This window comes from Furipterus horrens, unplaced genomic scaffold, assembly GCF_987537825.1.
Source record: "Furipterus horrens unplaced genomic scaffold, mFurHor1.1.pri manual_scaffold_11, whole genome shotgun sequence".
Classification (NCBI taxonomy): Eukaryota; Metazoa; Chordata; class Mammalia; order Chiroptera; family Furipteridae; genus Furipterus; species Furipterus horrens.
The window spans coordinates 6,080,779-6,092,803 of NW_028327181.1; the positions used below are offsets into that span (position 1 = coordinate 6,080,779).

The 12,025-nt window shown below is 53.4% G+C and overlaps 1 long non-coding RNA gene across 1 annotated transcript; it reads left to right on the forward strand.

The window, feature by feature from the left end:
- Positions 1-575: 575 nt before the first annotated feature.
- LOC149996843 (uncharacterized) lies at positions 576-11,813 on the forward strand. Its single transcript, XR_016514001.1, has 3 exons — positions 576-671; positions 8,967-9,055; positions 11,718-11,813. It is a non-coding gene; the product is annotated as an uncharacterized LOC149996843 (long non-coding RNA).
- Positions 11,814-12,025: the final 212 nt, after the last annotated feature.

A 12,025-nucleotide genomic window follows, 5' to 3' on the forward strand; every position in this document is an offset into this window, starting at 1 on the left:
AGGGAGAGCTTTCTCTCGGCTCAGACCCAGCCACTGTAGGTTTTCTGGTGTATGACCTTCCGGTTATTTTCCCTCCTCTGTTCCTATAACTAAACTGGAAAAAAACCAGACAACCAAAAAACAAAACAAAACTCACAACGCTTATTTTACACGCTGTCTCATCTGTGACTTTTAAATTAATTGTGACTATATAAATCAGATCTTGACGACCTGCGAGAAGAAAATGGAGTCAATGGTGGGAGTCATGTCCCTGAAGAGAACTATTGTCGTTACTAAAGCTGCTGGCAACCTCGAGGTTTAATCTCTTGAGATTTTGCTTCTGACCCGGTCTGGAGGGTCCCCCCAGCTAGCGCCAGCATTTTCGAAGTTCACTCGATGGCTCAGCTGTACCACGCATCGGTTTCTCTGCCCAGGACCGGGGGAAGCTCTTTCTTCTTCAACCTGCAGCCACCGCGGTGGCCAGAGCCCCGCAGGCCCCGCCTTCGCCCGCCTGGCCCCGCCCCCCGGCGGAGCGGTCCCGTCAGTCACGCGTCCGCCCCGCCCACCGCCCGCCCCTCTCCTGCCTGCGTCTGTAATCTTGTGCTCTGGGGAGGGTCCGGGCAACAGCTGCCTTTGATCAGCCCAACATCTGGGAGACTCGGCACTTCAAGAACGCTGACTGGTGATCAAAGGTGGGAACGCTGTGACAGCTGAGACTTGGCAAGGACCCAGCCCGGCTAAATGCTCGGGTGGGGGAGGGGAAGGACAGGGATCGGAAGGGTGGGAGCCAGGAGCTCTGCGGGCAGTGAGTTGCGTGAGTTTTGCTTCTGTGGACTTTGCCTCGCGGGGCCTTAGTTTCCTCCTCTATGAAATGGGAATAGTAAAATGAGGGTGGAATGAACTAAACGTGGACATTCTAGAACAGCGCCTGGTTCCCAGGGAGAGGTCCTACGCGCCCGCTGGTGTCGCTGTGCTGTTCATCGGCAGCCATCCGTCTCGAGAGACGATGGTGTAGCTTCTTAAGAGTCTATCTGCACCGCCGAGAATGGCTGTGCAGTCCGACTCGGGAGTGACACGGTATCTGTCTCCTCCCGTGTTGAATCGACATCTTGCGATGACGCTGGAGTGTCCTCTCCAGTGAAGCTGAAGCTGTTAGGGCTATTCTTATTCTTAGAGCCAGCTCTAGCGCCTACTGATTCATAATGAACTGTTCGGGGCCTCAGCTTCCCCATCAGGAAAATGGGGAATCCTAGCAAGACCCTGGAATCAGGCCCATAGAGAACTGAGGTCTGGACATGGGGAGTCACGCAGCCAGGAACCAGCCCAGGCAGGGGAGGTACCCCAACGGGTTTGGGCTGCTGCTTCCTGGCTTTTCACTGAGCCCACTTCCTCCTATAGACTGGGGTTCAATACCACCACCGCCAACAGCAGCTACAGGTGATTTTAGTTTTTGGCTTCAAGTTGCTTATTAAAGTATAACACACAGAAAGGAGGAGGCACGTTATCAGCACAGGGAATTGTCACAAACTGAATGCAGCCAGGGGACCAGTAGCCAGATGGAGCAGCAGTGGGTTCTCAGCCCCACACCCCTGCCCCAGTCTTCACACTCCCTTCCGGTCCTCCCCCCCCCCCGCCCCCCCGCTTCCATGGAAACTGCTGGCTTTGTTTATATTTGTTGCATGCTCACCAGGAACTAGGCAAGGCAGGACACAGCCTGGCAGGACTGACCTCACATCAACTTGGCAGCCACACTGAGGCCAGCGTGCTTATGGCCCCATTTTACGGATGGGACGCCAGAGGTGCACAACGTCTAGAGAACTTGCCCAAGGTTATGCGCGTTGGTGTGGCGGAGGCATCAAAGCTTTGAGCCATTGCTGTTTTAGGAATGATGCTCCAGAGGGGGAGCATTTTTAATTTTTGGAAAAAATGGGGTGTTCGGGAAGCAAGCTTACAAACAGCAATGTGTAACCTCCCTGGGTGTTTTTAGGAAATAGAACTGTTCAGCAGTGCAGGGGCGTCTACAGAAGCCTTTGAGTTCCTGACAAGCAGGGGCTAGTGGTTTGTTCTCAAGGACTTGCTGCCCTCGCCCCTACACCTGTCTTTGGTCACCCTCCGCGGGGATCGTGCTGTTGGCACCAGGGAGAAGGCCACCTCTGTTTTTCTGTCCTTTCAGCCTGCAGAATTAGCCCAAGTCTGAGCCTGAGGTGTGGGTTCACGTGTGGGCAGGTGGTCCTGGGGAGCAGGAGAGAGGGACAGGGAAGAAGCTGACACAGGCATGTGTTCCTGGCTTGGCGCTGGCTCCAGACAACTGGTGTGTGTCCTGCAGGACCTCGGAAGCCTTAGGAAATGCATCGCAGAAGCATCTGCTCAGGGCATAAGGGAGGGAAGCCTTCTCTGTCGGCTCCCATTCCCCCATGGTCAAGGCCACCCAATGACTGTGCACTCCCACCCACTTCTAAGTTGTGCATTGCTGACCTGGTCCCCCCAAAAGTGGCAGGGCTAAGAGGTGGGCTCGAATGGACAGAAGAGGTCTACAAAAGGCTCTGAGACACTGGAGGCCACTAGGAGGGCTTCTCAGAGGTGGCGGGCTGGGGCTGGCTCATTCTTCCCACAGTCAACTGGTCACCCCTGTCATCAGCTCTTTCCCCTTCCCAGCCCCTATCCTTGCGGTGGGAGACGTCGCCCCTGACAACACAAGATGGTGCCTGCCCTACTTTAAGACATTCTAAAATTGAGTCTCCCAAATATTCTTATCTTGAAACCTAACGTCTAGTGCATCAGAATGTGACCTTGTTTGGGAATAGTTAAAGGGAGGTCATACTGGAATAGGGTGGCCCCTAATCCAATATGACTCACGGTGTCCTTCAAAAAGGGGACATTTGGATACAGACATGCACACAGGGAGAACACAGACACCATGTGAAGGTGAGGGCAGAGATCAGGTGAAGCACCTACAAGCCAAGAACACCAGACGGCCAGCACACCACCTGAAGCTAAGACGCAGGCATGGCACAAACAGTTCTCCCTCCCGGCCTCAGAAGGAACCGCCCCTGCTGACCTTGACCTTGGACTTCCAGTCTCCAGAATGGGACGAATCAAGTTCTGTTATATAAGTTACCCACTTTGGGGCACTTTATTAGTTTGCTCAGGCTCCCTTAACAAACATCATAAAATAGGAAATTCAGTGCTGCAAAAAAGGGGACTTCTGTCTTCTATCCTTGGATGTGTTTTGGGTCACAGGCCCCCTGGATACCAAGATACCCTTGCTATGAAAACTCATATCCACGTAGAGTTTTGGAAACAACTTTCAGGAGTTCTCGACTATCCCAGCCTCGTCCGTGGCTTAGGAGACATTCTGGAGATGGTTAACTGCTCAAAGGGGCAGAGCAATTTCACGCGGGAGTCAGGAAGCCTCGCTGAGCTGATTAAGTCAAGTGGATTTGACATATAGACGTTCTTTTTATGAGCAACCTTTGTAGAAACATAAATCACAAGAAGGGAACATAGTCTATAACCTTTTATGATGGGAGGGGCATAAGTGGCAAAGACCCTGGGCAAGGATTTGATACCAACGATGCCCACGGATGTCATGTCACAGCTCCTGGGTCGCAGGAGGTGCTCGCCGAGGCTTGTCCCCTTCCTCTGGCCCCTGGCCACTTTTCAGGCCAGAAAAAGTCACACGGGGCTCTTTAGTTTCCCTGGATCGCCCAGCTTTTCTGCAGATTTACGTGGTCAGTTTGCCCTCCGGATCCCGCAGGTGTATCTGTGTGAACATCCTCTGGCTTCTGGGAGCTTTAGCTCCTTGTAGCGGCACCTGTGCTGTTCTTGGTGGGCTGCTCCCAGCTCCCAGCTGCTCTGCCTGCCAGCCCAGAGGACCGGTGGGGCTCGGAGACAGAATATACCGTGGCGTTGCTCTGGAGTGACCAGCACAGGCATTTAAAAGCTCAGCTGCTTTGCCTTGAGTATGCTGGGACAATCACTGAGATGTAATTTATACTCCTGGGTCCCCACAGGATCAGGCGGAGCTGAGGCTTGGCTGAAACCTCACCCTGCCTGGGCTCTTTCTGTTCCTCCTCTGCCTCACTTCATCGCCTTCTCGTTTCTCTAGAGGACTTTCTTAATAAATCACTTGCATAAAACTCTTGTGTGTTCCTGCTTCTGCGATCCTGACATAAGCGGGCGATTTAGTCTGTTCCAAGCATCCTGAGTGTCTTCGCAAATACCCTGGGGTGTCTGCTGTGGGTCTGGTCCGCGTTGTGCTTAAATGCTACGAGGAAGAGGAATGACAGGGAAAACCTCCTGCGGTGATGAAGGTGATGGGGGCAGGCGTGCTGAAAGTAAGCCAGAGTTTCTCCGTCTTGGCAGTATCGACATTGGAGGCTGGATAATTCTTTGTTGGGGATGAGGGGCACTGTTCTGGGCACTGTAGGTCATTGAAAAGAATCCTGGGCTGCCACTCACTAGATGCTGGTAGCTTCCCTTCAGTTGCGGCCACCAAAAAATATCTCCAGACATTGGCAGATGCCTCCCCAGTTTTGAGAACCACTGCATTAAACAAGGACTTGAGTGATAAGATCTAGCCGAGTGAAGGCAGCACTCTGGGAGAGGAAACAGCATGTGCAAAGGCCCTGAGGTTGGGTCATCGGAGGAAGAGAAGGACAGATGCTGTGGCTGAATGCAGGGAGGGTGAAGGGACTGTAAGAAGATGGGAAAGAGGACAGATGGGGACCAACTCACACAGGACCTCGGAGACCACAGGGAAGACTTTAGATTTTAACTTTAAAGCAACGAGAAGTCACCAAGGCACTGTTTACACTCCCCACTTTGGTGTATGTTTAGTAAATGTTTACTCTGCACCAGGCCCTGCGCTAGTGGAAGGCAGAGGAGGGCTTTCAGAGGGAGAATCAATCCTGTGGAGGGGTGAGGTCTTCACTGTTTACGTAACCATAATTCCTAGGGTGGGCTCTGCACACTCTTCCCCCTGCGTATTTAGGGGCAGCATGCCGATGTTTTCAAATGGGGCCACCGAAATCAGTCAATGCTACACATCAGGACTTCGCCCCCGATGTGACCCAGATCATCACAGTGTCTGCGAGGAGAGACAGTGTTACTCCTTCCTTTCTCATCTGGTTGCCTTGGATGTCTGTCTCTTGCCTAGCCGTGGGGCTGCGCCCTCTAGGACGCTGCTGAGTGGATGGGAGGAGAGCGGCCATCGCGCCGTGGTCTTTGGGGGAGGCGCTCTGTCGCTCATCATGGAGTCGCGGGCTTGCGGGGAGTTCCTTGTGACCAGGCTGAGCAAGCTCCCTTCTCATGCTCATTCGTTGAGCGTCTTTTTCTTTCTTTTCATAAAAGGGTCTTTGTTCAGTTCACAGAAGGGTTTGCAGAGGCGCTGACTTGGAAGAGCTGCCTCTGGCTGTTTGGAGGGGAGGGACCTGCACGGGGCAGGATGGGGGCTGAGGGGCCAGAAGGGAGCCCGAGTGGTCATCCTGGAGGTGAAGGTGGCAGGGATGCTGATGGGAGCCATAGCAAAGAGGTCATAGCTTCAAGAGGAAGATGACAGCGAAGGGTCATCTCATGTCACAGTTCGTTACTAAATTCCATTCAAAGGAGGGTGACTACCTACGAGAGTCTTAGAGAGGAGAGCGGGGTCGGCTGGCATCTTCCCAGGAGCTAGGGACCTGGAGCTCACTGAAGTGGCATTGGAGAGCACTCTTCCTTCTAAGTTGAGTGCAGAACACCAAGTTGCCATCCGTTTCTTAAAGCACCAGGCGGAAAGGAGAGCGGGGAACCTCTCTTCATCAGCTTGCCCGTGCGTGCGCGGTCCCCAGCCAAGATGCATTTCCTTCGGCTCTAAGATGATTCTATGGGATGTTTTTGCAACAGAAGTAAAATAAGGTGTTTGAAAACCATCATCGGACACTTCCCAAAACAACGCAGACCTCTGACCAGAATGGGGGCTGATGTGTCTTCCCCAACGCATGTGCAGCTCCGGAGCCCTGGGGGTGCGGCCAGCTGGCCAGGGCTGGGGACACCAGGCTCCTGGCCCTGCCAGGGGACCACCCTGGGCAGGGCTGCCTGCAGGCCTCACAGAGTGGCCCATTCTCTCCAAGACAGCGGGGCTCCGAGCTTGGGCAGAAAGGTGGGAAGTGTGTATCTTGGCAGAGCAGGGAAGGGGGCCCGGGAGATAGTCATTGCACGCAAGAGGGAGCCGATTCAGGCTGAGCGGGCTGGAGTCATCGCTGGATTGGAAACTTGGACGCTGCGGGATCGAAGCTGGTCCGTCTCTCTTCCTAGAGACTGAGAGATGGTTCCACAGCATGGAGCCTATCACGGATGAGCCACATGTGAAGGGTCAAGGGCGTGAGTCTGCACAAGCTCTGACCTGGGTTCCGTGACGTCAGGGACCGCAGCTGCTGCGCCTGCCTGAGACGGGGCAGGCGGGAGTCAGGCTGCCTCAGCTGCAGACGAGAGTCGCGATCTGGATGGCTCAGGACACAGCCAGGATCCCCCTCCTCTCCTACCATGAGCTGCGGTGGCCGAGGCAAGCCCAGCCAAGCAGGGCACACACCTGAAAATGACCTCAGCCCTGAGTCAGGGCCGACCAAAGATTCCAGTCCCCAGGTTGGACCTCGCCGACACCCCACCCTCGGAAGCAGCCCTGAGCCAAGGAATCCAGCGAAAGGAGCTTGTTGGGAAGTGAGGCCAGGAGGCACCGGGCGGGCAGAGGAGAAAGGGACAGAGGTGCAGATGATCAATCAGCCAGAGATACAACCAAGCCTGAGGCTCTAGAACCTCTGTTCCTCTCTTTCCCCGGCATGAAAAACCTCATTTAGCGACTGGGCAGTCCTGCGTTTAAAACCAAACGAACAAACAAAAAAACCCCCAAGTCACCTGAAATGCAGCATTTTTGGAATATGAGTATGATATTGTATTAGTCTGCTCGGGCTTCTGTAACAAAATACTGTAGCCTGGGCGGATTTAACGGAAGTATGTTTTCTCACAGCCCTGGAGGCTGGAAGAGCAAGATCAAGGTATCAGCAGGTTGGTTTCTTCTGAGGCCGCTCTCCGTGCCCCGAAGACGGCCGTCTCCTCCCTGTGTGTTCACATGGTCATCCCTCTGTGGATGTCTGTGTCTGGATCGTCTCTTTTCATGAGATGGTGCCCAGGGAGCGCTGGGCAGGTGTCCCCAGTGGTACCCAGCTCAGTCACACAACTAAGTTGCCTTTTTCTCTCATTCCTGTTTCCCCCATCTGGTCCCTTCCACGCTGTCACCCCCCACACCCTCTCCAACAACCTGGGACCCCCTCCCAAAATAACCTTCGTCTTGCGCTCTGATTTTGGGGGAGCCCGAGGTAAGACAGGTAATACCGTTTTGCTACTCAGAACGGCTGCCCACAGCATCTGACCTTGAGCGTCACTGTTCTGCAGGCCCCGTGGGGAGCCTTTCCCACAACCCTGGCAGGAGTTCTTCTTGTCCCCGTGGCACAGATGACAACGTGGAGGCTCAGCTTGGTTAAGCCACTTGCTTATTTGATGTCACTGACCTCACTGGGGTGGTGTGAAGGGTCCAGGCGTTGATAATCGGTGTTTGTTGGACCTTGTTTCTGTCCAGACTCTGAATTCTAATTAACTCACTGAAGAGCATAGCTACCAGAAGCAGGCCCTGACTGTGCTAGAGAATGCTGTAAATCAGCGTCCCTGGGGACAGTTAACAATGTCTAGGGACATATTTGACTGTCACAACTTGGGAGGTAGGGAACTCATAGTGCAGAAGGCAGAATATTGTCCGTCCTCAAAGATGCCCATCTCTCAATCCCTGGAAACCTGGGAACATGTTTTATCACATGTCAAGGGGAATGAGGAGGCAGATGGAATGAAGGTTCCTAATTGGTTTACCTCAAAATCGGGGGATTATACTGGATTATCTGTGAGAGGAGAGAGGACAAATAGAAGCACAAGGTCCCTAAATGGGGAGAAAGTCAGAGAACATGTGACCATGTGCCAAAAGCTGGACATGTGCTGTGTTGCTGGCTTTGGAGATGGACGAAGAGGCCACAAGCCAAGGACTGTGGGTGATCTCTTAAGACAAGAAAGGGCAAGACAGTGGACTGCCCCTTGAGCTTCCAGAAGGAAATGCGGCCCAGCAGACACCTCAGTCTTGGCCAGTGAGACGTGTGTCAGACTTCTGATCGACAGAACTGTGAGAGGATACAACTGTGTTGTTTAAGCTGCTAAGTTTGTGGCCATTTGTCAGCGCAGCATCAGAAACACTGGGTACAATTGGCGTTGAGTAGGCAGAGGTCAAGGAGGCTGCGAAACACCCTGCAGTGCTCAGGAAGGTCCCCCACCCCAGAAAATCATCCAGCCCCAAATGTCCGCAGTTACAAAGCAGAGCCATGTAGTGATTCCAAACCTTTGCTGGGGGTGGAGGGAGTCTCAGGTCCCTTTGGGTCCCAAATAACAGCTGGGGGCCTCTTCACAGACTCACATCTCACAGGCACATGCGCACAAACATTTGCATTCAGTGCTGGGGGTCTGGGAAACCTGCTTGGGGTTCATAGGCCCTCATTAGAAGCGTCTGCCCTAGAGCTCATTCCAGGCACCAGGTAGAGAGAGAACGGGAACCAGCTGTGGGACACCGTGGGATGTTTTGGAAGTTGTAGGACGGGCCTCTGGATTTCTATCCCAGTTTGCCCCCCACCCTCCAAAGTTTCTGATGCAGTGGGCCTAGAATGGGGGGCTAAGAATTTGCACTTCTAGCAAGTTCTCAGGTGCTGCTGCTGCTGCCGCCAGCCCACAGATCCCGCTTTGGGAATGACACCTGGTGGCTCCAAACACCCAGGTACTCTCAGGAGGTAACACGACAGTGCTAGAACCGCAGACTGGACGCGGGGAAGTGTGGGAGTTTGTGAGTCCTGGCTTTGCCGACCCCTGTGCGGCCTCTTGGGCCAGCTACTAAATTAAATGTGCCTCGCTTTCCTTATCAGGAAATGAGGACCATAACGCCACTTTCTTCAGTGGGCTGGAGCATGTGACGTGAAGCACCTAGAGCCCTCGGCACAGAGCCTTGTATACAGTAAGTGCTCAATAAATGTTAGTTCCATAGGGGAGCCTGGCCCTAAAATAATATCGAGTTTAATTTAGGGATGCCTCATTGTCCCCTACCCCACTGAGAAGTCAAGAGACCATCCATTTATAATAGATGCCGGGGTGGAGGTATAAAGGGGTCACAGCTGCAGTGCCTGGCATCTCGAGGCTAGTGGACAGGAACCCTCTGGGATCTTGTTGACATCTGGATTGGGGTTCAGCATGACTGGGCTGGGGCCTGGGACTCTGCCCTGAGGTCCACGCACCAGCCTTTGCATATCCAGAGCTTAGACAGCATCTCAAAAATCCGGGGCTCACGGCCAGTGGGCAGCCGTTGTCCCAGACTGGGGAGCGGGTAGGGCCAGGGCTCCCCTGTACCTCTCAACTTGTGCCTGGGCTCTACCACCTAGATAGCCTGACACAATGAGGAATGAATGCTTCCTTTGCACATTTAAGGGGTGGTCCAGTGTTAAGATGCAGCAGAGTGGGAGGAAATGAGGCTTTGAATCCAGTTCTAACCTCTACCCCACCACTTAGCCGCTGTGTGATCTTGGGTGAGTTACTGCCCCTCTCTGAGCCTCAGTTTCTCCCCAGGTAAAACAAGGAGAGGGAAGTGCCCAAGCTCTCACAAACAGCAAGGGGCAGAGCCGGGGTCAGGGCCAAGCTTCTAACACTGACACACAACCTTTGCCACAGCTCCGAGGGGCCTATGAAACATTCATTGATGAATTGACTTTAAATGCTCTGCAGGAAGAGGTGACAGACTAGAGCAGCCACAAGCCTACCCACTGATCTGGGAAGACCGGTCCTTCAGGGGAGACGAGGATCCCAGAGTCGGGGAGGCTTGCTGACTAGAGGAGTGGGCTGGCCCTGAGCCTGGGGATGGGGCTGGCGATGGAGTGTCAGGCAGGCTGGGTCTCTAAACACCTGCAGCACGTCTACCAAGCGTCAGGCAGAGCGAGTGTCTCTCTCAGCTGCCTCCAGACGTCCCGCCCCTTCCCCAGACTTCGCCCTGACCTCATTCTCCACAGACCCCCATCCCCCACTCGTAAGGACAGGCTTAGGGGAAGGACGGGTCCTCACGGAGCCACATCCAGTTCAACTTTTGCCGGTGCACCCACCTCCTGGTTGGAAGGATTCAATATGCAAGTTGTTGCTCCATTGGACAGAAGGCAACCTGGAGGCATGCTGTGGCCATAAGGTGACATTCCTGTCACACGGGCAGCCACTGGCCTGGATCAGAGCATTGACCGAAACCCCTGGCAGGGTGTCCTCAGGCTGTCCAACTGGGGCTGCAGAGTCCCCGGTTTTGGGATTTTTAGCTGCAGCTTATGAATGGAGTTTGGGGAACTGGAAACACACCCTCTGTCAAATAGGCAGAATCAGCCATGCCACCTTCCCCAGGGGACAAGGGGCTGAAGTGTGCTGTGGACGACAGGACCCCCCACACCCCACTAGGAGAGCTCTTTGGGTGCACCCCCAACTTTGAGAACATTCCAGAACATGGACAGTATGCCTAGTGACGGAACACGATTGGGTCATTTGAAGGTCATGAAGGTCGATCTCATTCACAGGTGGGTAAACTGAGGCCCCACAGGGGGAGGACTTTCTTCTCTCATAGTGTAATAGAAAAAATCTTTAATCCTCTTCCTAGGAGAGTGCTTTTATCCAGAGGAAAAATAAAGCAGTTAGATTAATGACATTTGGAGAATACAAACAACAAGAAAGAATATTTTTAAAAATTGCCCATAATGAATCCTGCCATTCAGGTATCAGCAGGCAATATTGGTTTAATATATGACCAAGAGGATGTAGAACGCAGATTACTTTTTTAAAAGATGGATCAGTCGTACATGATTGCTTCCAGCCTGTTTCTCCATCAACCTTTTGAACATTTTCTTTTCAAATTACTCACTGCTCCGTGACACCAGCTTAAGCGGCCTCTTGCATTGCATTATATAAATGAATCGGTTTCACCAATCGCTTGTTGTGCCACATTTGGGTTGTTTCTCATTTTTCACCCTCTTACCAATGCTGAGATGAAATAATTCAGTTGCTTTCAGGAGAGTCTCCCCACAGGGGCGGGGGCGGGGGTATCCCTCCTGCCAACTTCCCCACCCCCTCCAGGGCAAGCCGCCTGTGGGGATTGTTTCCAGGCAAGGCGAAACTTGGCCACACGGGGTCCCCCACACCCTTCAAGCGGAAGCAACCCTTTCCCAGAGGAGAAAGGCGTTTGGAGCCCGAGCAGCCTCTGGTGTGCATCCCAGCTCAGCTCCACGCTCCCTCTGAGTCTTTGCTTTGGGCCACTGATTTGACCTGACCTCTCTGCACCTCGGTGTTCCCATCTGAGAAACGGGGAGAGCGGAGTCCTTTTACGCAACCATGGGACCATCACAGCGACCTTGCAAGAAAAGCACTTACTTGGCGTGGTGCCTGGTGGGTAGGCACCCAGTAAGTGACAGCTTTTCATGTAATCAATTCTGTGGCTGTCTTCCTGAAAAACGGGGACCGACATAGTCCCCAGCTCATGGGAGGCATGGAGAGAACTCAGTGAGATGGCACGCACAATGCACCTAGCCAAGAGTTTCAGTTGATTAAATTGTAACTTCTTAACCATTAAGAGACAATTGTGTTGTCTTTATTATTCCAAGGTCCTGGTCTGCTAATGTCCCCATTTGACAGAAAACTCTGGTCGATGAATTGGGCTAAACTTTTAACAGGAGGTCGGAAGGGACGGCGAGCTGTCTGGAGGCCTAGGAGTGGACCCCCCACCGCCACCTCCTCCTCAGCACACTTCCCAGTGTCATCGGCTGAGCAGGTCCTGACGGGGCCACCACAGCACACAACCCCAGGAGCAGCTGTGCGCATAGACCACTCAGAATGTGGGGTGCATGGCGCCTCTTCTGTTCTGCAGCAAACTGAACCAGAACTTCACCATCCTCTCAGAAGACCAAGGACC